Here is a 27,658-nt window from a genome sequence, read left to right on the forward strand (position 1 = left end):
AGTGATGTCAGTGGGAGTGATTTTGGCTCTGATAGAGCCAAAATCACTCCAGGGCTTGCGGCAGCGAGACCCTACCGCAGGGTCTCCGTCGCAAACCCGATGGTCGCGATGGTCTTGACCATCGCGACCATCATCATGGATGCTCGCTATAGCTGTGGGTGGTAACCCACAGCTATGCGAGCATCCATAAGGCCGCTCCATTTTCATGTAGGAGGGCCCTGATTCAGAGCGAGCGCTCTGGTCAGAGCGTCCGGCTCTGAATCAGGCCCTGTGACCGCTATTGTAGCCACATATATCAGCGAGATTTGGGGGGACTTCAATCACCGACTGCAGTATAATTTCATTATTCACGGTTTGTTTACACCAAACATGCCTAAAGGCCGGCCTTGACGGCATAGACGTGGTGGAACCCTTTCAGGTCGCCAGAGCGTACAATTGAAAGATCTCAATCATCATATGACAGAATCAACTGATATGCTGCTTGCATTGGACATGACATTCACATTACTACTGTTTGGATCCTATGGACGTGTAATGTGTGAACTGTGGTGCCCTACACTTCTTGGTAGAAGAGATTAACTGACATTTTTCAGACTGCTGTCAAAATGGAAAGGTTTAATTGCCCAATTTGGTTGTTCCACGATATTTAGCAGAACTCTTTATGACAAATACCCTCAAATTATGGACTAATTATCTCCATAATATCCTCAGTAACTAATATCCTCCATAAAGTGGTTACTGCTGGGATTCCCTAGTATGGTTGATTATGCATAATTGCCAGGTTTACATTTCAACCAATAAGAAATACAGAAGTTGCCATGTTTTCAATAAATCAACAGCGGATTGAAGGAGTATTGTAGGTTTAAATTCACTGCAAAGTGATGAGAACTGACTGTAATTTGTTTAGTGAGCCTCAAAATCCATGGTTATTACATCCAACGACTTTGTGGTCAAAGTTGCCAGAATCTCGCCGCAATTCTTGACAACTTGAAAGTCACCCCAAACATTAAACCTATTACATTTTCCCCATAGTCTTTGTGTTTTCCTATATGCATCACTATAAAACCATTATTTGCTGGGTTTAACACACTAGTGCCCTGATACTGAACCTGTATGTAAGTTATGTTTTGTCCATTTTGTTATTTCTCAGTGTATAGACCAGTGACATAAGAGGGTGAGGGGAATAAAATGAGAACATGACAGGACCGCCGAGGCATCTGATAAAAGCACAGGAACAAGACATGCGGTTGTGATGTAATGAGGATGATAATACTGTGATGTGATGTGATGGAATGGATGCACACACCATACAGCAGGGAAACATGCATGCTGTGGGTGTGACACCATGATCATGAGGATTTCAGGAAAATCTAACACTATGTTCACTGTGTTCTAGATAAGAGAAAGATGAGCAAGCAGTTACAGCCCCAAACAATGCATGCACTGTGATTGGAGAAATAGAGATGTTGTGGAAAGGTTAGAGAGGAAATATTAAGGTCACAAAGCCATGTTACATGTAGGTAATACTGTAAGGGAATCAGGAGACTGCCAATGGACGGATGTAATCCAGAATAAAATGTTTAAGAGTCGTCCCTGAGCCAGAGGAGGGAGACAGCCAGCGCCTGGGAGCCGTCACACAGCACAGCCTGAGCCTGCGTCCGGGCGGTGCCAGAGACAGGCAGCAGGAGAGGGCGGAGCAGCACAGACCGGAGCCTCGCACACACATACATGTTATACGCTGCCGGAGCTCACAGACAGCATAATACCCATGACGCAGCGCTAGCACCTCAGGGAACTGCACAAATCATCGCTCTTGTGTGCGAGCATCCGCAGTCTCTTCCACTGCTGGACAATAGGAACATTGCTGCACTGAGGAGAGCCAGGCAAGGACACCAGTGACAGTGCATGCCAGGTAAGAGGGGGCACTGCCCACTGGCTGGCATCATTACATTGCATACAGCAGACGGGGGATATAATCATCATGTAAGCGGGGGTAGAGCAGTATTTGGGGTTTTATTCTGACAGGCTGTTGCTGAGGGCGGCTACTAATTATACCTGCAACACATTAATGCACTGACATTGTGCGGAGGTTATGGGAGGATATGGGGGGGGGGGGGGAGTACCATATCTTCTTCCTGGGTTATCACTGGCACCATAGCTGGCTATGGGGAGCAGGGGAGATTACGGGATCAGGAGCGGATATATATAATAAGCAGGATGAAGGCTCCCAGCAATAATCGTCCCTGTGATGATCTCCCCCCACTCGGTTCCTGGCAGTGTACTGGTGACATGACAGCACTTACCACTAGTGAAAGATGCACCTCTACCATCATATACCCCCCCCCCCCCCCCCCACACACACACACAGCTAGCTACAATACACAGTGTAGCCATCGCTCTCTTTATACACAGACATGCATACAACATTTATATATGCCATAGAACAATATAGTTAAGTAAAATATTTGGTGATAAGCAGCATGATTCCCTTCTTGTGTTTATTTGTTCAGTATAAACATTTTTTGACACTGCTGGAAAATAAAAATATTACTGCTATTGCTGTTTAGACTTCAGTTATGTTGCCAAACAGCTGCTGCCTTGTGTTTCAGATGCACAAATCCCAGGGGTGTTTTTTTGACAGCCAGATATATTTGGTGGATCCATAATAAGACAAGGGGGACGAGAGTAATTGATGAAGATGATTTAATTCACAGCCACATGATTTATTTATTTTTTTGTAGGTTTTATTTTCATTTGAATCTTTTACTTTATATCTGAATTGCAACCAATAATTCATTTCATTTGTACATGATAATGTAAACAGTAGTTAACAAAACACCATGTGTCTCTGTTACAATACTGTATTGTATTGTGTAGGTTAATATGACATATTGGCAAGACCTTTTTTATCAATTCTGTATACATCAAATGTTTTGTTAATTAGTAACCGGTACCAGAGCTTTACTTTGTTATTTTGCATAGGCTAGGATGATTTGGACACAGATCAAATATTTCAGCTATGGAGCATGTTATTTTCCTTTGTGTTTTATGTTAGATGGAAACCAATATGGAGGATTCTGAGACCTGAGGTAGTGACATTTAGCATTAAAGAAAAAGAACAATCCCTTTCCTAATTCTGTCAGATGAAAGAAAGATTCTTGGTCTTTTGAATCCTGATTACGTTGCAGTGAAGTTGTCTGCTTCTTACTAGCTGTGTAATTAAGGATTCATGAAGCTTGTTTCGTGGGGAATGGGGACAGGCTGCATGGGATGATCCAGTAATTAGTTCAGCCTGGTAAGGCTACAGTACGTTTGGGGAGGTGCAATGAATTATTTGGTGTCTAATATTAGAGATTACTATTCCTAAGGTTTTATTCAAAATTATAAAGGATAGTGTAGTTAACAATTTTATTGGTTTGCAAGAATGTACATATGTGGTTAAAGAAATATTTACAAACTGTCACATTTGTAAATCTTACTCCTGTAACTTCGCCCAAATCTCTAAAAATGTGTATTATAGACCCTGGATTATAAAATACTAGTATTTGTTGCTAGCACAGCAACATTTGTTGTTTACTTTTATGTTATGTTCGCACAAAAGAGTGGTATTCGTAGCTTGTGATCTGATTGACAGTGGCCGTGGGTGGCATATAAGCAGTCATGTTGTACTTTGAAATGATTGTTCTGTTGGCAATTTTTGAATACCATACATATTCTTTTATTAACACTATTAAGTATCAGCTAGGCTAGATAGATCTTCAAGTTCACTAGATACAGTATATCTGCTAGATGTTGATTTTTGAGCTTAACACATAAGCTGCAGACACACGTAAAGATTTTCTATCCAACTAGTTGGTTGGTTGGAATGAAAATCTGGTAACGTATGGGGATAAATGATGATCAGCAATTTGCTCCTAAATGCCAGAAAGCAGATGAAAATGGTCGTCAGACAAGTTTGTTAAATGTTTCATCTAAAAAATTTGTTCAAACAACAGTTTTTGTCCATTTTCCGGTGTTTGGGAGCAAATTACTGATCATCAGTTACTCCCATACGTTACCAGATTTTAATTCCAACCAATCAACTAGTTGGACAGACAATCTTTACGTGTGTACCCAGCTTTAAGCTGCATACACACACAACGATTTTGTTATGAACGATTTTCTGTCAGATTTTTTAAAGTGTAATGAACGATTTTTTTGAACTGCAAATGATTTTTGTAACTTCCCTTAATGAAAATCGTTCAGTTGGTCAGTCAGAATGAGCTACAACCGGGAACGCGCATGAACGATAATTGTTCATCGTTATAACTCAGAAACTAAACGATTTTTTCAACAATTGAATGATAATGACGTCGTTATAGTTAAATTGTTCAAAAAAAATCGTTACATGTGTATGCACCTTTACTATTGATAATGGTTTGAAGAAGATTTTAGAAGGTTTTTAAGGTGTAAAAATGTTTTCTTGTTACAGATAATTTTTGTGTTAGAGATAATGGCCAAATAAAGTGATTTGCTTGTCCATTCAATTTTCCAATGCCTATTTCTGTTTTATTTTCAAAGCTAGCAAACAATATTACATTATAAAGTCTGTGTACATATGGGTGCTGGCCACTATACAAGCATATGGAAGTATGCGCTCATATGACTCTCACTGCTTTCTCCCCATAATTTTCCAGGTGAATATAGGGGGTATTTTCAGGTCTTAGCACAAAGGACAGTGAAGGCCCCCATACATCAGAGATTGATTGCAGCAACCGTGCAATTTGCAATCGATTGTGTATAAAAATCTTTCCCTTTTTCAATCGATTGCAAATTGCACGATTGCTGCAATCAATCTCTGATGTATGGGGGCCTTTAGGCAGGAGCTTGCATGCTAGTCCTTGTGGCATCACGCTAAACTCTAATTCTATTAATTATAATGTGCCAGAATGAGGATGTGGTGGTGTCACAGGCATTTAGAACCTAACAAAACTTTTATAGTCAGAAATGTAATCGCATTTTGCATCCATATGTGTTACTAGCTGTTGTTCCCCTCTCTCTCTCTCTCTCTCCCCCCCTCTCTCTCTCCTCACCTTCTTTTTCTTCTCACTCCTCCCCCCTTACTCCATCTCTCGCTGTTCCCTCCTCACTGGCTTTGCACATAAATGTCAGACACCAATGGTTGCTTTTATATTATTGGCCAAACCCTACAGTAGTTATTCTAGACATTATGTATTGGTTGCTCTCCACACACTGATATTGGCAGGGCTGTCTTTACCTTCTGTTTCATGTCATTGTCTGCCATTTGTTTGTGATAATATATTGGTAATGAATATGTAAATTATTATAATTTCTATTCATTTTATAGAATACCAAATAAATATACTAGGAACACAAATACAACTTGCTGCAAACAGTTTCTTAAAACACATTTAGTTATTTGCAAAGACAGGTCTGTTATTTAAAGTATGTTTTAACATAATATTGCTAGACATCTAGGGGTCTATTTACTAAGTAGTGTTAGGAGACAGAGTGAAAAGTGATAAGGTGCCAGCCAATCAGCTCCTAACTGTCATCTCACAGACTGTGTTTGAAAAATGACAGTTGGGAGCTGATTGGCTGGCACCTTATCACTTTTCACTCTGTCTCCTAACACTGCTTAGTAAATAGACCCCTTAAGGTCAATGAAGCAAGTAGTAAAACGTGTGAGAGTGAAGTTATTAGATTTTATTTATTAAGAATCAGATATACTACATAGGACTGATAAAAAGAACTCATCGTTAGAGACATGGATAGAAATCTGGTGTGAATGGTAGAGATAATGGACCTCATTCAGAGGCGGTCGCACGGAACAATTGGACATAGCGAGCAATGTTTTTTTCAACTGCACATGCGTGTACATGGCAGTGCGCGTGCGCAAGCCTGTCTTTCCAACCGCAATCCTCTTGCTCGTTAGTCACTACGAGGTCGTAGCTGTCATTGACATTTCGTGCCGTTTGTGGGTGGTTACAGGGAAGGTGCTTGTGAAAGGGGGTGTGGTGGTGCGCACGCAGGCGTGGTTGACCTTAAAAAGGGCGTTTTAAGGGCGTGCATATATTACTGAGCGAGTCATCACACACGTCATCTCGTTGCAATAACAATGCTACTGCTCATAGTGCTAAAGGTAGCCCAGGGTCTACCTTAAGCATTGCGAGTGCAGGCGATGGTTTCTGCCTCAATCGATGTCTATAGGCAATTTACACTGTAACAGGTGTTAATCGTGCTGACGTAGAGATAGGAGGTGTGCTTCCATTGTTGTGGGTGTTTCCGCGCTTACGATGTGCATTGCGATTGAGCGCTCGTTTTGCATATTCTCGATCACTTTGGGTGCGACCGATCGCTCCCGAGCGACCGCCTCTGAATGAGGGCCAATGTGTGTATAATAGCATCTCAGTGATGCCAGATTTGTGCATACTTGCTGGAGGGCAATTATATGTAGGAAAATGTGATCAATAAATCATATTAATTTCCATAATAGGGTCAGATAGGTCATGTTACGTATATATGTCCAAAAAACCTAGTACTCCACAGTGGCAGGATGAGATATTTTCTACCCACAGCAAAAAAAATGTAAAACCGCACCTATTTCTGGGTTGCTGTACTGTCTGCAGGAAAATAGCAGCCTCTCTCTTATGTCTCTGTCCTATTAATGACATTGGCATCAAGTCTTATACATGGCTGCTTTAAATTAGTCTATGGGGCCTGAGGCAAATATCACTTTACTGGCATCCCATTCTCATTTGTAAGCAAACGGATAATTTGTAAATGTATTACACAATGTTTTATTTAGTCTTGAAGAACAATGCATTAATAAAAAAAAAAGCTACAATGTATACAAAACTTATTGCTGGCAACAAAAGTTGTGATTTGAAAAGTGTTGGTGCCCTATATAATATATATATATATATATATATATATATATATATATATATATATATATATATATATATATATATATATATATCTCAGATATGTAATTTCCCTCAGTCTAGTGTCTAGTTATACAACTCAGGTAGATTAAGCAGCAGTGACTAGACTGATCATGTGACTGACCTACATCATAAAAGAGTTTTTGTGATGTCACTCAGCTTGGACATAAAGGTCAGTGCTGGTAACAGAACATCAGTAATCAGCTGACATTGAGCACGTATGTACTGTACACATTCACTGTTTAGTTCTGCGTATAATAAAAGAAAGACAATATAAATATATATATATTTACTTTAATATTTGTTTGGTACATATTACACTTTCTTACAGTATTAGAATTGGGGAGCAAGCTTCCCAATGTTTGGGCTAGGATTAATCTTAGGATAGGTTCAGATGTATGACTTGGGCTAATTGCTATGCAGAGGTCAGTGTTAAAAGTATCACATTTGTTCTAATTTGCTAATGTTTCCATTAGAACCAGGAGTTTCTAATTAGTTTAAGGAAACTGTTGTTATAGACACAGGGGATCTCTTGTCCTGCTAGGATACCTAGTGCCTCTCCTATTATAACTTCATTAGTAGGAAGTCTAATGGTAGAACATATGAAATGATGGGCCTAGAGAATATGCACATATTTATCTATTAAAACCGCTCTGGTCCAATATTTACCAGTCACCCTAATACCATAACAGACCAGTCAGGCTACAACATATTGCTATTCTTCTTAAGCTGGGTACACGCTAGACGATATTTTGGACGATTTGACTATTTCGGACAGATCAGTACGACAAATAGTTCAAATCACGCAGTGTGTACCCACGATGTCGGGTGGAGCATGCTCCCGTGGGGTCGTCAGCCGCATTGCCAGGTCGGCCCTACATGCAGCTCAATATGACGACGCGGCTGATGACCCCATGCACTGTCATTTACAGTTTGGAGGCCTATACACAAGTCCACCCACCTGCTGTGCATTGGTAATATGTTCCTACTAGCATTAATTACACCTCACAATTTCATAAATGCCAATTATTATTATAACACATTAAGCAATTTCAAAGTTCCCTCCATTGTCTTAAAGCGGCCCATACACGGTGCGATAGTCACCGTGCGACGTGACGGGGGATCCGACATATCGGGTGGTCCCCACACGTGGTGCGATTGGGTGGCCGACTGCCCGATATGCCACATAGCGCTGCATGGGATCGCACATCTCATCCCCAGATCAACTGAACCTGCAGTAAGATCTTGCGGTGCGATGTACGACCCCACTGATACGCACACTATCCGATATCATGCCCATACACAGTGCGATATAGCAGCCAAATCGTACCAATCCGTCGGATCAGCTGATTTATCGCACCATGTATGGGCCGCTTAAGAGTTTGGGGGAAAAGCCGAAATAAAGTGATTGTTAATTTTTATGCTCTGGTCTGACTGGCAGAAATGTATGTATAAATACATATAGAAAACTAATTAAATATTCTTGTATTAAATTTCACAGTCTGTTGCTTATATACAATATAAATGAGTTGTGATGAGTGTTACAGTAAGCACTTTTTGAACATTTTCGACTGTGAGTTTTATGTTACAATGCGCTAACACCTTAAACTTAGTGTAAGCAGCCATTTGGTTCTCTAGAATGCAGCCTACCATTTGCTAGGATTAGAATCTATTCCGACAGTTATTGGTTAAGTGAGGGCCATTCTGTCCCATTCTGCTGCATAGACAGGTTGATAATAGTGGTTGGAAGACGACTGCTACTGGCCTGTGTGTACAGTCATCTTCTGATAGGATTTACTGATCTTAGAACTGATAGGATTAAAACCACACATTTGACCAAGTGCCAGCCCCAGGTCTTGTCAGATTTTTTATCGTCAACAGGCCGAGCAGTAGGATCACTGTATGTGTGACCATCTGTAGATAGGACAACATATATGCTGGGTAGACCAGTTATAGCCAATGCACAGATCTGAGATTATGGGCCAAATGTAATAGGTAGTCTGTTTTGGTAAATTACGAGTTTGGTGCTAAACTCGCAATTTTTCACAACTCTCCAATGTAATAGGGTGTCTGTTCACTAAAACTCGCATTTTTCAGAGTTACTAAAACTCCCCATTCTCAAACTCGCATCCAGATGTTTTCACATTGAAAACAATCAACTCGCCCAATGTAATAGGGTGTCTGTTTCAGACTCGCAAAAAAAAGATAACCAAAAGTCCCCAAATAATAGACCTGCTTCAGGCTAGAGAGTACATCCTGAGCAGGTCAGATTAACACAGAAACATTCACATATCCATGAGATATGTACACGTTTCTGTGTGTACTTATGTAAAATGTTTTTAAATTTAAAAAAAAATGACGTGCACCCCCTCCCCAAAAGCATAACCAGTCCCGGGCTTTATAAAGCCTGTTCTGGTTCTAAAAATACAGGGGCCAAAATGCGTATTTGGCCCCTGTATATTAAGAACCAGCACAGGGCTTTGTTGAGCTGGTCCTGGTTCTGGAAAATCAGGGGACAAAACGAGTAGGGGTCCCCTGAAAATTCCAGAACCAGCACCAAACTCTTTCTAGCGGGGGGATAATGCCACAGCCAGGGAAAACCTTTCACTGGTTTCCCTGGCCAAAGCATTAACCCTGACCGCTAATCAGTCCAGGCCGGGGATCCCTGGGGAGTTGGGCACCCCCCCAATAAAGGGGTACCCCTCTCCATGGCACCCCAGGCCTAGACTGATAGCCCGGGGCTATCCCCGGCACCCTATGGCCGTGGGTGCCGGTTTGATAGTTTTAGTGTAAAGTGTAAAAATTACGTTTCCATATTGTCTTTAGTTGTAGAACCACAAGTACCAGCAAGCCTCCCCTGCATGCTGGTATTTGGAGAACCACAAATACTAGCATACGGGGCATTACGGGCCCGCTGGCCCTTGTAGTTCCACAACTAAAGAAATACATAAATAAACAAACATACACCGTGAATGTAAAATTTTAATAAAACATACATGCACACTCACACTTACTCACCTAGTATCCGAAGTAATCCATAGGGGTGTACCTGAAAAAAAAAATCCATACTCACCTCTCCTATGCGTTGATCACGTCCACTGGCAATCCAGGGGTTAAAATAAAAAAACGCAAAAAAACGATCCATGCCGGACACAAAGCCCTGTGCTGGTTCTTAATATACAGGGACCCCCTACGCATTTTGGCCCCTATATTTTTAGTACCAGAACAGGCTTTATAAAGCCCGGGGCTGGTTATGCTTTTGTGGGAGGGGGTGCACGTTTTTTTTTTTTAAACACACACAGAAGCCATCACGGATCTCACTGATCTGTGATGGCTTCTCTAAAACTCGTACCTTTTAAAGCTACTCGCATTAAAAAGGTGTCAGTTTACATAGTCCTAAACTCGCAAATGCAGTAGCCTCGAGCTGAAAAGTTCGCAGGCTATTGAATTTGCGAGTTTCAGTACAAACTCGCACTTTTCAAAAGTGCGAGAAAGTGCGAGTTTGTACTGTTACTAAAACTGACTACCTATTACATTTGGCCCTATATGTTGTTTTATTCAAAGATAACAGAAATTAAGTACTCTGCCTAAGCAATAGAATTCCGTGCATGTTTAGTTTCAAGTATATATTCAGCATGGAACTTTTTTGTGCGTTTTTTTAATGAATGAGAACTACAGTCTAAGTTTAAGACAATCTGGGAATTTAGGGGGTCATTCAGACCCACTCGCGAGCGGCAGTACGCTCGCAAGTGGGTCGATGGTCCCCACTGCGCGTGAGCACGACGGAGGGAGCTCCGTCGTGCGCATGCGCGAGACCCGGCGAGCGAAGGACTTTCCATCGCTCCGGGTCTCGCACCAAAGGGGACGTGCTGTCGATGTTGATTGACAGCACGCCCCCTTTGGTGGGCGTGCCGGGGGCGTGCCTGCCAGACGGAGGCGTTCCCATGGGAACGCCTACCGTCTGAAGCCGGCCCCACTGACATCACTAGTGATGTCAGTGGGAGTGATTTTGGCTCTGATAGAGCCAAAATCACTCCTGGCCTTGCGGCTGGGAAACCCGACCGCAGGGTTTCCCTCTCAAGTCCGATGGTCGCGATGGTCAAGACCATCGCGACCATCTTTTTGCACGCTCGTATATGCTGTGGGTGGTGACCCACAGCTATACGAGCGTCCAGGAGGACGCTCCATATTAATGGAGGAGGGCCCTGATTCAGAGCGAGCGCTCTGGTCAGAGCGTCCGGCTCTGAATCAGGGCCTTAGTATTTTAGTAATAGATTTTCCTTCACCTTCCTTACCTCAATCATTATAAATGTTTCTAAGTGGCAGATGCATCATTCTCATTTATGATCTGCTGCTGAATTGGCTGTAGAATTACAATGAGATACAATTTAAAAAGACAAACCCTGGCAACTGGAACACACCTAAAGCATTACAAATGGTTGGAAATAAGTTATTTGCACGTATGGTTTATGCTAGTCATGCAGACACTTTCGTTACACTTGTGCCCATGTTGTATACCATTTATTTTATATGTGCAGCAAACGCATTCACTATTAGGCGTCAATTAAATTAGAAAAAACTCTGTAATAATGCAGAGACAACTCCCCATGTCAACACAAAAATTTTAAGCTGGGTACACACGTAAAGATTTTCTGTCCAAACATCCAACTAGTTGATTGGTTGGAATGAAAATCTGGTAATGTATGGGAGTAACTGATGATCAGTAATTTGCTCCTAAATGCCAGAAAACAGATGAAAATGGTCGTCAGACAAGTTTGTTAAATGTTTGATCCAAACAACAGTTTTTGTCCATTTTCCGGCGTTTGGGAGCACATTGCTGATTGTCATTTGCTTTCATACCTTACCAGATTTTCATTCCAACCAATCAACTAGTTGGATGTTTGGACAGAAAATCTTTACGTGTGTATGTACCTTTAGAGCGACGAAGAAAGCACCAACCGGTGTCAGCAGATATCTGACAAATAGCCAATCACAAACGATATGCTAGTGCCGGTGACTGTGATCATTATCATCTGCTATTTGTACCTGCCTCTGATTTATCGCACATAATACGGCTTACCCAGGTGTAGATGCGTCTCTTTCCTGGTCTGCATGTGTAGGCATTTGCGATAACATGCCCTTACTGCACTTGGCCTGCATTTGAATGCCCCTGTCATGCCCATCCAGATGCAGACAGGCATAAGTGATAAAATCATGCAAATCTGCATATGCTCCATTTGTTCTGTGCATGTGCAGTTCTAATTCACGCAAGAGGCTGTACACGCTCACAAACAGTCCTCCATCCTTTAGTTTCTCACGCCACATTTTCCCGATATCCTATCCCCCTCCACTCTTATGCCAGCTACACACTGGCCGATCAATTGATCAGCCAATATATCTGCTGGCCGTTGGCCAGTGTGTACAGATGATATGTCTGTGAACCGCATCGTTCACAGACATATTTCATTGGCTGCACAGCGGATGGACAGATCTATCTGCAGACCACCCGTACACACAAAGCGGCAGCCGCTGGGAGGGGGCGGCCCCAACACGCTTTTGCTGGATAGGTGATGGCCGTTGTGTATGAACACCATCATCTAAAGATATATCTGGAGATCACTCGATCTGCATATATATCTATCAGGTGTGTACCCACCATTTTCTTCTTCTAAGAATTGTATCTCCTTTTAGTGTTCACTCTAGGATTTTTTTGGGCAGGGTGCTGATCACTGAAGAGGGCATATTTTATATTGAAGGGCAAGATTTTGGACACGACTCGTCGTTAAAGCTGTTATATACAGATATAATACATTATAATCAATGTGTTACAGTGTAAGATAATGCATCCAAATCTTATTATGCCACACAGTAGTGCCCTAATTTATATTATGCTAGAGAGTAGTTCCCACAATTCATGTTATGCCACGCAGTAGTACCACAAATTCCTATTATATATCACAAAGTAGTGCCCACATTTCATACTATAAAGATATTTAGATCCTGGAGAAATTCCCATTTGATACTCCACGACTGTTTTCGTTTTCTTTTCTTTATTGCTTTTTTTACTTTTACTGTAAGGGTGTTAGTTATGTTGGGCACATAAAAAATGTTTTAAACTGTACTAGGGTTAGGAGCCCTTCTGCCGGCACTCACCCTCCTTCCACACTAACCCATCCTCCACGAAGGTTCGTTCCTCACCCACAGCCATGGCTGACATCCTGAGCAAATCTGTACCCCTCTGCCAGAGCCATAACTAGACATTTTGGTGCCCTGTGACAGAAAGAGCATTGGCGTCCCCCCACCCCTATTGTAAACAGGAACAGTCCATGCGGCAGACATGAGCCCCCAAAAGGGGTGTGGTCTTGTGGGTAAGGGGTGTGGCCACACTATAATACACCCAATTCACATTATGCCACACAGTAGTGCCCCGTACACATGTTACACAGTATTGCCCCTTACACATTAGTCCACACATTAGTAGTGCCCCTATACACATTATGCCACACAGTAATGGTCCTTACACATTATGCCACACAGTAATGGTCCTTACACATTATTTCCTTGCACATTATGCCACACATTAGTAGTGCCCTTATACACATTATGCCCCACAGTAATGCACCTTCCACATTATGCCACACAGTCATGCCTTTTACACATTATGCCACACAGTAATGCCCCTTACATATTAGTGCCCTTTATACATTATACCATAAATCATCACCTCCCCCAATCCCCTCCCTATGTCAATATTAATAAATCATGATTTAATTATTTCCAGCCCCAGCGTCACTTCCAGTCCCAGCCCCCAGTCGCACTTCCAGCCCCCGCTCCCAGTGGCGCTTCCAGCCCCAGCCCAGTGTCTCTTCCAGCCGCTAACACTTACCTTCCGCGACTGGCTGCCCGCCGGTCCATGGCTCCCTTGCTGGAGAGACGAGACGTTATGACATCTCTCCCTGCAAACACTGAGGGAGACTGAGGGGGTCATGCAGTACGCTCGCAAGCGGGTCGATGTTCCCCACTGCGCATGCGCACGACGGAGGGAGCTCCGTCGTGCGCATGCGCGAGACCCGGGGAGCGACGGGCTTTCCATCGCTCCGGGTCTCGCACCAAAGGGGGCGTGCTGTCGATGTTGATTGACAGCACGCCCCCTTTGGTGGGCGTGCCAGGGCGTGCCTGCCAGACGGAGGTGTTCCCATGGGAACGCCTACCGTCTGAAGCCGGCCCCACTGACATCACTAGTGATGTCAGTGGGAGTGATTTTGGCTCTGATAGAGCCAAAATCACTCCAGGGCTTGTGGCAGGGAGACCCTACCGCAGGGTCTCCGTCGCAAGTCCGATGGTCGCGATGGTCAAGACCATCGCGACCATCTTTTTGGCCACTCGCATATGCTGTGGGTGATCACCCACAGCTATACGAGCGGCCAGGAGGCCGCTCCATTTCCAAGGAGGAGGGCTCTGATTCAGAGCGAGCGCTCTGGTCAGAGCGTTCAGCTCTGAATCAGGCCCTGAGTGCAGAAGACAGTCACTGCCCGCTCCAATGTATAGAGGTAGTGGTGCACCTGGCAGTGAAGGAGCTGGGCGCACCACTACTAGTATGCATTGCTGCGAGTGAGGGCTTTTACTGATAACGGTGGTGGTGGCCGGTTCCAACGACAGGGCAATTGCGTTCTGTGCGACGGCACCAGCAGCACCACCCTAGTTACAGCCCTGCCCTCTGCTGCCCCCTGAGCTGCAGAGCTTGCAATTCAGCCAGTGCGGCAGATCCATGGAGAAAGGAAAGATGGTGGGCCAGCTGGGGCAGAGTACAGAGTACATCACAATCTCACTCTTGCCTCAGAGGGCTTCTGGTGACTGTTTCCTTTGCATGAGCTGCAGAAGAAAGGGGGAAAGCTGCACCTGGGTGTCTCCAGCTTGGTGGAATTGTCAGCAGCATTCAGTGGGAGCCCCTCTCTTATTGTGTGTGCACTTCTTAGGGACTGGGTTGTTGCCAAACGGCTGTTTCCGGCCCTTTGCTCCACCTTCTCTTGTTGCTCTGTCACGGTCTCAGTGTGTGTCGGAGAAGGCATGGCGCAAGTCATTATTTACAGAGCGCAATTCCCAACAGGCATGGCACAGTGCGTCGCTAAAAGTGCCTAGCGGGAACACTATCATATTGTTGTATCGTTTTTCTTAGTTTTGTTTTTGCCCCTGTTTATGTCTGTTGTATCGCTATTAAATGTATATTAATTTTTGATTGTTTTTTATCCAATTGTTATTCTAATATGGCACTGGTTACACTCTGTGGTGTCATATAAATAAAATATAGTAAAATATATTTTACGCTAATTCGCACCGGGATGCAGTCAGGAAGCAGACGGTCGAAATGCAGACTGCCGGCTTCTCGACTGTCAAATCCCGGCAGGGGTCTAATGATAGGCATCGGGATTTCGACGCCTATCATTATGCCTACGCTGGGAGTCCGACGCCTGGCATACCGAACGACGGTAAGCCGGGCGGCAGGCACGGACACCCACTCTTAGGTTAGGGGCTCCCGGGGGGGACTCAGGGTTAGGCACCCCCCCGGGAGGGTTAGGGTTAGGCTAGGGGAAGGAGGGTTAGGGTTAGGCACCCCCCAGGGGGAGGTTAGGGTTAGGCACCCCCCCCAGGAGACTTAGGTTTAGGCTGCGGGGATGGGGAGGGTTAGGTTTAGGCACTAGGGGGGAGGTTAGGGTTAGGCACCCCTAAGGGAGGGTTAGGGGGGGAAGTAGTGTTAGTTTTACTTACCTTAATCCCCTGTCGGGATCTTCACTCCTGACGGTCATAGGGCCGGCGGTCATTCAAACTGATTCCTTGGCACCGTTCTCTGCATCAGTTTTTATAATTGTTAGTACTGTAGCTTTTAAAGTGATATATGGCATCCTGTAGAAGGTGTACTGTTGTAGCATAATATAAACTAGGACTATAGACTTTTACAAAAAAATCAGTGAGCCTTATAATGTTGTAGTGATCATAATTCCATATATTCTCGTCATGCAACAGTTGAAGGTTATTCTTGCCACTGTGAACTAAGCAAGCTGATACATGGGGAGATTGTGATCTGTGTTATTTTTATTAGTAATGTAAAGTTAGAACAAGAGAGATTACTGTTCCATGTCATTTATATATACCCAGAGATGCAGATATGTTTTGTCAGATTATTTCTACAAATCCTGCTCCCTCAGGTTTCTACAGTAAATTGCCCATCTGAGACTGCGGCATCTGTGTGTTTAGGATGTTCAGATTTAGTTTTTCCCCTGGCAGTTATTACTCTTTAATGTACCAATTATATTTGCTGGGTCATATTATGTAGGATAGACACATTAGATACTGTGTGATTCTGCCGGATAGCTAGTTTTTGCTTAAGCAGTAAAATTAAAAGATAAAAGACAAGAGAAGACACTGCCACATATAAAGATTATAAACTGACAAAGTAAATAGAAAATTAATGTTTAAACAATAAACTTTCCTGTAGGTCTGGTACAGTTACAGAGACTAAGGGCCTGATTCAGAGCCACTCGTAAGCGGCAGCTCGTTCGCTCCGAGCGATGTTTGCCAAACTGCGCATGCGTACGGATCGATATACGCATGCGCGAACCAGTCAGTGCGGCCGAAATTCATGTGCTCGCAAAATAGCGAATGCCTGCTAATTTGAGTGACAGGATGAGGCGTATGTGGGTGGTAACAGGGGAAGGTGCTTGAAAACGGGGAGTGGAGATCCGATCGCAGGCGTGCTTAAAGGTCAAAACGGGCATTTTATGGGTGTGCATATTTAAAACAGCAGAGTCATTGACCACGTCACTGGGTTTATTTTTAGCCAGAACTGCTCGCAAAATTGTGGTAGCAAAAACCAACCACAAGAATAGCGAGCAGCTCATACCCTGTTCGATGTACTCGATTAATCTAATAAATAGCGGACATGACGTAGGATGCGAGCGGCCAGGGGGCGTAGTTTCCCAAAAAACGACCGCAAGTTTTGTTCGCTCGTTCAGACCTAGAGGCATGAACAGACCGCAAACAGCGAACGGTTCATTTGAATAGCCACCCCTATTTTCTGGACGAGCGAGCGCAAATAGCGACCGGCTCTGAATCAGGCCCTAAATTCACAGTTTCCCTTAAAGCCATTGTGTCATATTGCATGTCTCTTGGAAAGTGTAGTGTTTGCCATTTTTTTAGGTATGTGTGTGTGTGTGTGTGTGTATGTATGTATGTATGCATGTATATATATATATATATATACACACATACACACACACATATATATATATATATATATATACACATATATATATATATATATATATACACACATATATTTACACACACACACACACACACACACACACACTGCCGTTCAAAAGTTTGGGGTCACTTAGAAATGTCCTTATTTTTTAAAGAAAAGCACTATTTTTTTCAATGTAGATAACAATAAATTAATCAGAAATACACTCTATACATTGTTAATGTGGTATTTGACTATACTAGCTGCAAACATGTTTTTTAAAGGAATATCTGCATAGGTGTATAGAGGCCCATTTCCAGCAACCATCACTCCAGTGTTCTAATGGTACATTGTGTTTTGCTGAGCGCGTTAGAAGACTAATGGATGATTAGAAAACCCTTGTGCAATTATGTTATCACAGCTGAAAATGGGTTTGCTCGTTAGAGAAGATATAAAACTGGCCTTCTTTTGAGCTAGTTGAGTATCTGGAGCATCACATTTGTGGGTTCGATTATACTCTCCAAATGGCCAGAAAAAGAGAACGGTCATGTGAAACTCGACAGTCTATACTTGTTCTTAGAAATGAAGGCTATTCCATGGGAGAAATTGCCAAGAAACTGAACATTTCCTACAATGGAGTGTACTACTCCCTTCAGAGAACACCATAAACAGGCTCTAACCAGAGTAGAAAGAGAAGTGGGAGGCCCCGATGCACATCTGTGCAAGAAGACAAGTACATTAGAGTCTCTAGTTTGAGAAATAGACGTCTCACAAGTCCTCAACTGGCAGCTTCACTAAACGCCAGTGTCAACATCTACAGTGAAGAGACGACTCCGGGATGCTGGCATTCTAGGCAGAGTGGCAAAGAAAAAGCCATATCTGAGACTGGCCAATAAAAGGAAAAGATTAATATGGGCAAAAGAACACAGACATTGGACAGAGGAAGATTGGAAAAAAGTGTTATGGACAGACGAATCGAAGCTTGAGGTGTTTGGATCACACAGAAGAACATTTGTAAGACAAGAACAAGTGAAAAGATGCCGGAAGAGTGCCTGACGCCATCTGTCAAGCATGGTGGAGGTAATGTGATGGTCTGGGGCTGCTTTAGTGCTGGTAAAGTGGGAGATTTGAACAAGGTAAAAGGGATTTTGAATAAGGAAGGCTATCACTCCATTTTGCAATGCCATGCCAATGACAGCGCTTGTTTGGAGCCAATTTCCTCCAACAGGACAATGACCCAAAGCATACCTCCAAATTATGCAAAAACTATTTAGGGAAGAAGCAGGCAGCTGGTATTCTTTCTGTAATGGAGTGGCCAGCGCAGTCGCCAGATCTCAACCCCATTGAGCTGTTGTGGGTGCAACTTGACCGTATGGTACGCAAGAAGTGCCCATCAAGCCAATCCAACTTGTGGGGGGTGCTTCAGGAAGCGTGGGGTAAAATTTCTTCAGATTACCTCAACAAATGAACAGCTAGAATGCCAAAGGTCTGCAATGCTGTAATTGCTGCAAAAGGAACATTCTTTGACAAAAGCAAAGTTGAAAGGAAAAAATTATTATTTCAAATAAAAATCATTATTTCTAACCTTGCCAATGTCTTGACTATGGGCCTGATTCAGAGTTGGGAATAGAGTGAGATATCTCTCTCAACTGTGAACCTGAACAAACAATATTGCAATGCAAGGGGTGTAAATACATACATTTTTTTTACATGTGGGGTAAATACTAGCTGCTTTTGCAAGTAGCCCACAAATACTGCACAGCTTTATTATTACTCTACAATTCAGATGTCAGTTGGAAACACTCCTCCCAAATCTAAATCTCTCTGCACAATTTATATCTGCCCCACCTGCAGTGCAGCATGGTTTCACCAAGATGATAAGTTGAGAGAGATATCTCATTTGCAAGTCTGAATCTGGCCCTATATGTTCTATTCATTTCGCAACTCATTTAATAAATAAGTCAGTTTTCATGTAAAACACGAAAATTGTCTGGGTGACCCCAAACTTTTGAGCGGTAGTGTGTGTATATATATATATTCAAAAGGTTGTCTGTTTACTATAGTTCAGTAAGGATTATTGTATATTATATTTGTTTTCAGTTATCCAATCAAATGAGTTTAAAATATTCTAAGCTAGGTCATGCTCCAGATTGCAGTAGATTTAAATTTGCAAATGACAACATAAAGTTTCGGTGGCAGCGAAGGACGGAGGGGAAGGAAGGGAATATATAACGAGAAACAAGACGATACTGTACAACTCTCAACTTAAGTCAACACACAAGATCCTGGAATGAAAGTATTCTGGGGATGACTTAATTACAGGAGTTGTACATTCCCGAACAGCACATCACGATCATCCACATTACAAGTTTTCCCTTGCACCCCATAGGGCTGCGCGTGAAACCTTGCAATGAGAGAGGCAGAGCCATAACTAGACTTTTTGGTGCCCTATGCCAGAGAGAGCATCTACGAGTGAGAATGATAATAAACAGGAAAATTGACAGGCCCAAACAGCACCCCCTGCCCTGCGGTCCCCTGTGCCATGGCACAGGTCGCATTACCCTAGTTACGGCCCTGGATACAGGTATCGTAATTGGTTAATATGTGCACTACCAAACATCGCATCACTGCCCGGCATCACATTGCCTTTAAGAAATGATGATTATTTTGTATGTTTGCAAAACTTAATTCAGTCATAGTTCATAACAATTTTGGGTAGTTTTGTTGCATAAATTAAGCATAGTTTGTGTACCAATGGTTTGTTACACTTTCAGAGCTTGGGCTTTTTTGTGTGACTGAGGGGGGTCTCTCATCTCTCAGGTGATTATTGCCTAGGTTTACAGTGTTGGACCAGACAGACTAACTGCCATCTGCCAAGCACCTCCAGCAATGTAGCTGGACAAGTTGGGAATATTTTACCAAGTTTATGAATCTTGGTAGTAATAAATATTTATAAAGTAAAAGTGTCTTTAAATTAGACAAATATATGCTTATAGGCATTTTTATACACCCCCATTTTAGAACATTTAATTTGCCCCCCAAAAAACCACTTGCTTTCTATTATTTGACTGCTTTTGAAATATGCATAAAACAGCCATTTGACACAATTTAAGAACCCCAAATACTTTTATCACTTTGTCTTTTTTGGGGGTACAAACAGATCTCCCCTATTTTCACCTATACTTAACACCGGTAAAACCAGGAAGAAGTTTTGCGCGAATGATGCTTTGCGACTTTTGGAATGGAATTGCGCGAAAAACGGGTGCACGCATAGACGCGATAAGCTTTCCTGGTAGTACATAGACTTTTTACAGGAGACATGTTTTGGCAAATTTGCATGTTACTTTTATTCTACTGCATTATATGTCTTGCCATCTGACATCTGTACAAGGCTAAAATTGATAGTGACCCATTCACAAAAACAGATCTGAGATTTTATATCAATTTATGAGACATGCAGTGCTGTTTCAGCAGCATGTTGCCAAATCTGTTACATTTTAATGTGTTCTTTCAATGCATACAGAATTCACAACTACATTTTATAGGCAGCACTTTAAAAAAAAATCCCATTTTATGGTTTCCTCAATGTGCCTGCTGCGTGGCTTTTATAACTAATTCTATTGATGCATCAAACAGGCAAGTTTCTTGTCTGGTACTACTCATAAACTAAAAGAAAAAATGCATACCGAAGGTGACCTCTAAAGTGTCACAACTAAAGTCTAAAGGTCAGCTACAAAACTATAGCATTCAGATGAGGCTAGCAGTGAAATCTACTAAAACTGACAATATGCAATTAGTGGTATGGAATAAATGTATGTCAATGTGTCTTACAGACATAGAGAATCAGCTTCATATTGTGTGAAAACTGACAAAGGGATATACAGTGTAATAGATTTAATTTAACTAAGAGTTCTAAATTGTATTTAATTAAAATGTGTGTGTTTAATTTTTATTTTTACATCTTTATTTATAGTGAAGCAACGAATGATATAGCAACATGTAACAAAGATATTATCAAATTACATATGACACATAGATGAAAATTGTAACATGTAAACCAAAAAATAATTTTACAGAAATATTTGCATAAGGTTAACAATTCAACCAATTCTCAAACAATATGAATATTTCAGGAACAAAACAGTCCTATAGATAAGGGTAACCCTATAGCATAAAATGCACATGCTGAGCCAGAAAAAAAAATAAAAATCATCATCTTAGTATACAATAAAATTAACTAATAAAAATAATAAATTAAATAAAACAAAAAGAAAAGAAATTGTGCCCGCCCCCTCTCCCCCAACTCTGTACATATAATTGAAAAATCATAGGACAATGGGTGGATCTCCCTCTGCTACCAAACCGTATTGGACAACGAGCCGTGGAGTTGAGCCCTAACAGCACTAGATAAAGTTGTAATGTAGCTCTCCCATACACCAAAAATTTGCTCCACTTTTTTGTCCCCCTCCATCATCACTCCCACCCTTTCCATTCAGAAAAGGTAAAAAAGTTTAGCTTTAAATAATGACAAAGATGGGGATTCACCAAATTTGTAAAATAGACTTACGCGCTGCTGCCATAATTGCAATCATCAATTTTTTACCACCTCTAGAAATATTTTGTCCCCTTGGAGAAATACCAAAGAGCGCCCATTCAGGGATTAAAGGCAAATAATTTACTAAGTGTTCAGTTGAGAAGTTACGCACCTGTACCCAAAATCTATGACCTAAGGGACAAAGCCAAAGGCAATGATAGAGATATGCATATGATTCGCCACATTTAAAACAGTCATGAGTGGTAGATATTCCTGTTAAAAATAGTCTATAGGGGGACAGATAGGTTCTATGCAGCACATTCAGAAACATCTCTTTATACATTGAAGAGGAAAGCATTTTGCATGATTTAGAATGTGCCTGCAATAGATTGTCTATCTGAAGATCAGGTAGGTACTGAAGCCAACTTGCTAGACCCGTTGATTAGTGGAGTGATCCAAAATAATTTGGAAGTGCTTATATGCCAAAGAGATTGCCCTCCCAACTGACGGTGGTCGCCCAAGCATCGTATCAACTGGATTCTGCCAATCCACCGGGGAGAAATATCACAATATGGAGCTGATGTAATGTTGTGCAAGGAGAAATGCCACCGGATATGCTGCCAGAACGGGAAATTTGTCGGTGGCCTCCTGGAGCGTAAGTGGCCTCCGATTATGGTCATTGGTCAAATTACTTATATTAAGTATCCCACTCAGCTTCCAAATATTAAAAGGGTGATGCCCTCATCCTTTTTGAAAGTCTGGGTTAGCCAAAAAGGGGAGATATAATGATTTGTGAGCATTAACACTATGTTTATGTCTCATCCACATCCATAATTTCTTAATGTTCCATAACAATGGATTTTCTCTAACTGGGGAAGGGACCTCTTGATCGTGGAGATGTAAAAAAGTGATTAAGTCCCCACCCTGTAAAAACTCCCTCTCAAGGTCTGTGTTAGCGTAGTTTTCCTGGTTATGTATCCAATCTTTGAGCTGCTTGGGAATACCACAACAGATTAGGAAGATTAACACCACCCTTAGAAACGGGCTGCTGCAACTTAATCAAACCTATACGTGGCTTCTTTCCCTGCCAAATAAACTTTTGAAAAAGAAAATTGATATATTGGATGTCTTTGGGTGAAAGCACAGCTGGTAAGGCCTGAATTAAATACATAAGACGGGGGAATGACACCATCTGGCCCTCCCCTAATAAGACAAAGAAAGAGATTTCCAACTCCCCATTTTTTGAACAACATTGGTAAAGTTAAGATTATATAAAAGAGTCCAGGCCTCCTAGGAATTTGTATTCCCAAATATGTGAGATGGTCAGATTTCCAAGTCAATAGCATAGTGCCAATACCCCTCCTAAGAAAATTACCTGAACCCAGTCGAAGCACCTCCGATGTGGACCAGTTAACACAAAATCCTGAAACGGCACCAAAAGATGTCAAAATGTGAAAAATGTGTGGTAGAGAGTCAGCGGGTTTAGATAAATAATGTCGGCAAAAGCTGTCAACTTAATTGTTCTACGTCCAATCTGAATCCCGGGAAACTGGGTGTCATCTTGTAATAAACGTAAAGGGGGGTCAATTTCCAAACTAAATAAAAGTGGGGACAGGGGGCAACCTTGGCGTGTTCCTCTGTGCATAACAATGGGGTCGCTGTGGTGGCCATTAAGCTGCAGGGAGCTGGAAGGAGACTAATATAAATATTGAATAATTTTAATAGAGTCCGGATGGAAATTCCTATGTTGCTATAATGAAAATAAGTGCAGACAAGGTCCAGTATCGAACACTTTGGTGGTGTCGACACTCAGCAATATGTTTTGAGAATTAGGTGAATGAGAAGATGCAATGACCGCAGCAATTGCTGCTCAAACCCCTTTGACAGAATGTTTGTTGCGGACATATCCAAGTTGGTGACATGTCAAAGCCTGGGGAAGAAAGGCTTGAAGTCTATCGGCAAGAATTTTTGCTAGCAATTTAATATTCGTGTTCAGTAACATGATAGGCCTATAAGAGCCTACCAACTGAAAGTCTTGGTTGGGTTTAGGGATTAAAATTGTGTGGGCAGTGTTAAAGTGCCTATAGTATTTAAATCGGGAAAAAATTAAGTCACGTTTGGCTTGCGATAATAAATAATCATTCATTAATTGCTTAGCTTGGATATATAATTGTAGAGATTCCTCATTAGGAGAGGTCAAGTGCACCTGGAGGGGTTTGGTCAATGAATCATGCAAAGAGCAATACATTGCAGCCAATCTCTTTTTCTGTCTAGTGAACAGTTTTGGCTGCACCCCAAAATATGGTTGGTCTATCCCAGTAATCCAAGTTGTCATCTAGATAATTCGACCAATTATTAGTTAGAAATCTACGAAAGTCATCAGATTGATAAAGATAACTGGGAAAGCGCAAGGATCTAGAATTGCCTGATTGTATTGACTTTTTGAGTATTAAGGAAACTGGGGCGTTATCGGAGACTAATATGCTATGAATATCATTATGTTTAACCTGAGTTACCATGGAGTCAGCTATCAAAATAGTATCGATCCTGGACAAGGAATGATGGACTCCAAAATAAAATGTAAAAGATCTATCAGTAGGATTTAGGAGTCGCCAGCTATCCATAAGCTGGAGAGTGGATCTCATTGTTTGAACTTGTTTCCATGAGGCAGAGCCAGTATGGCGTGGTGGAGGCCTTTTGTCCATGATGGGGTCATCCACTGAATTTAAACCCCCCCCTAAAATAAGAGGGAAATTAGTACGTTGTAATAAAAGATTGGTTCAGTCCTGCAAGAAGTCAGGAGTAGCTAGATTGGGGGCATAAACATTTACCAATGTGTATTTGGAACCCTATATTTCCACATCAAGAAGCAAATAACGGCCATTAGGGTCCGCTATTGAATTCAGGAAGTATAATGAAGGCTTTTGTCAAATAGTATTGCCACCCCTCTAGCTTTTCTATGGAAATCGGCTGAGACACACTGGTCCAACTAGGGGGCTCTAAGAAAGGAACCACTTCCCTCCACCCAGTTCGTTTCTTGAAGAAAAATTATTTGTTTTAAATGCGTTATTACCCTTTTACGCTTGACAGGGGAGTTAAGGTCACCCACGTACCAGGTAAGAATTTTAAAATGCGATCTGGCAGAAGAATTAGTTACCGAGGGAATATTTACATCTATATTAGCCAATACCTAGCCGAGGGAAGATATGCAAAAAAAGGGATGAACATATTCTTCCCCATCTCCCCATCCCAGCGAGTAGGGAGAGTCAGGGGGGAAAAAACGACTTTAATAACAAAAAAATAGTCAGAGATCCAGGGGAGAGGAGTGAGGCACAAACAAAAAAGAAAATAAAACTTATAAAACGCACATCGCTTCACACAACATTTTCTTTATTTTCCAAACAGTATTAGCAACTCAGCAAGTACCAAACAATAAAATGGTACTTGCAATATGATTTGAAACATAAATTACAGTAGACATTTTGAGTCTGAGTGGCTCTAAGATAGACAATAACACTTAATCTTAGTTGATGAAAACACTTTATGAAGAAAAGAAAAAACGAAGTAAATGTCAGCGATTAGAAGGACTACCAGGACCAAGCATTCGTGTGATATGAATTTTAGCTTGAGCAGGGTCAGAGAAGAACAGTGTTCGGCCATTATCTTGTATCCGCAATTTGGCCGTATACATTAATGCGAACCGTGTATGGTTGTCATGAAGTATTTTACAGGCACTTGAAAATTACCTACGTTTCTGCGCAACTGAGGCAGAAAAGTCTTGAAAAATTACAATATGCTTGTCATTTACTACAAGTTGGGGAATTTTACGGTAAGCTCGCAAAATGTGTTCTTTCATGCGGAAAGCCATAAATTTTGCTATGACTGGCCTGGGTCTAGCATCAGTATCAGGTCGAGCAGGGCCAATATGGTGTGCTCGCTCAATATGGGGTGAGAAAGAGGTACCAGAAATATCAAGTGTTTCAAAAACATCTGTGGTGAGATATCCTGACAGCTGTGCATCTCGAACAATTTCAGCTATAATAATTTTCACCTATAAATCTTAGATTATTTCTCCTACCCCTATTCTCTAAGTCGTCTACTTTGGCTTGTAAAACTGTAATGGACGTTGCTTGGGCATCCTGAGAGTGTTGAACCGCATGTACCTGATCCTCTGAGTCACCCACTCTCTGTTCAAGTGTGTGTTTAATTTTAACTGCAGAGAAATCTACTTTTAAAAAGTGATTTATCGAAATTCAGACTCTTACCTGAATGTTTCCGTAGGATTGCTTCTTCTGCTGTTAGTGGCGTAACTATAAATTTTGCTCCCCCCTGCCAAAAAGTTTCTGGCACCCCCCCCTCCCTAATTTAGGTTTTTGATATATTATATAATTAAAAAAAAAATTGCCTCTTTCCAATTGTACCATCAACTAATGTTTTAGGCCACACGGCCATATGTGCACTGGTTTACTTGGTTCCATTTTTATTTCTTGTGGAAATTGACTCCTTATACAGAATTAGTAATAGTTTTTTTTTTTTATAGAATACCTTGTATGAACAGAACATTTACTTCATTTTTTTAATCCAATCAAACTTCATACTGCATATCCTCTTATGTCCATTAATGCTTTTTATAGCATTATTCACATTGAGAAATTATAATAGGAAATGATAGCCATAATAATAAATGAAATCTCATCTCTACAACTGCAAAAAAAGTATTCAGTTCTGTATGCAAACATCTTCCAAATGTCCACTTCTTAGGCGTAAGTTTTAATGCACACTCAAACATGATATTATATCAACCAGAGATATAAAGAAACCACCATGAAAATTAAAAGTTTGAAGAAGCTACAGTTTAAAGCAGTATGATATGCATCTGGTTGCTTGAGAAATTGATAACACTGCACAACAATGAAAATGTTTCCGATGTGAAAATAGTTACTTCTAATTGATTTCAGCATGCAAAGAATGAATATGACATTTAAAACTCAGTTAGCGCTGAGTTCCAAGATATAGCCCATTTATGATGATGTAGGGGTATTCCTAGTGAGGTGGGCAGAATGGAGAGAATCTTACCAGCAATCTGCATTCCACGCAGAGGGGGCGGGGCCTAATGACCCAATTAAATGAATCAGTTATTTGTCCCCTCCCCTATTGAAATATATGCGACTCACGGGATTACCCACACAAGATAACTGTGGTGCACTGAGTGACAAGCATAGTGAGCGATTCCACCAAGACATTTCAGCAATGGAACAAAGATATCAGGGGAGGTGAATCACTACTGTTGGACAATGACAAGAGATGTCCCAGAAGAGGCGTACAAGCGGCAAGCAAAGAGAAAGCACCCCCATGAATAGGCCACTATATTAGATAGTACTTTCATATGCTGTATGTTTGTTTCATATGCTGTATGTTTGTTTCGTATGCTGTATGTTTGTTTTGTTTTGTGTTCTTATTTGTGATTGATAGAAAATAAATAACAGTTGTTTTAATTCAATCAAGAAAATATCAGATTATTTTAAAATAGCGTTTCACTATGACTATATTACTAATGTACATACAGTATAGTGCAAGTAGTGTAGCTGAAAAAATAGAGCTAGTAAAAACATTCTGAAATCATTTTAGTTTTTCTTGACCTCAAATTAGTAATGTATGACTATTTTTAGAAAGGAAACAAATTAAAAGTATTAATTTGTTGTACAGTGTAATGGAACGACTTATTGCAATATACAAAGGTATTATATATTCTACCTTATAAGCACTTGTTTAGCGAATATTACAATAATAGTTTTGAGGACCTTTCACTCGCCAGGGCAATGGGCACTAGCTTGTGCCCAGCATTGTCAGGCTTTTTTTTCCCCCTCCTCTCTTCTGCCCTCTTGCCATTTCGCTCCCCCTTCTCCTGTTTTTTCCCTACCACCCTGTCTCTCTTTC

The 27,658-nt window shown here is 41.5% G+C and overlaps 1 protein-coding gene across 1 annotated transcript in view; it reads left to right on the forward strand.

The window, feature by feature from the left end:
- The first annotated feature begins 1,650 nt into the window (after window positions 1-1,650).
- The window catches only part of RAI2 (retinoic acid induced 2), an 86,674-nt gene continuing 60,666 nt past the window's right edge, over window positions 1,651-27,658 (forward strand). Inside the window, exon 1 of the mRNA XM_088449500.1 lies at window positions 1,651-1,912. The gene's annotated coding sequence lies outside the window, so the exon portion shown is untranslated. The remainder of the gene's footprint in view (window positions 1,913-27,658) is intronic.

Source organism: Taudactylus pleione, unplaced genomic scaffold (assembly GCF_031769625.1).
Source record: "Taudactylus pleione unplaced genomic scaffold, aTauple2 ptg000487l, whole genome shotgun sequence".
NCBI lineage: Eukaryota > Metazoa > Chordata > Amphibia > Anura > Myobatrachidae > Taudactylus > Taudactylus pleione.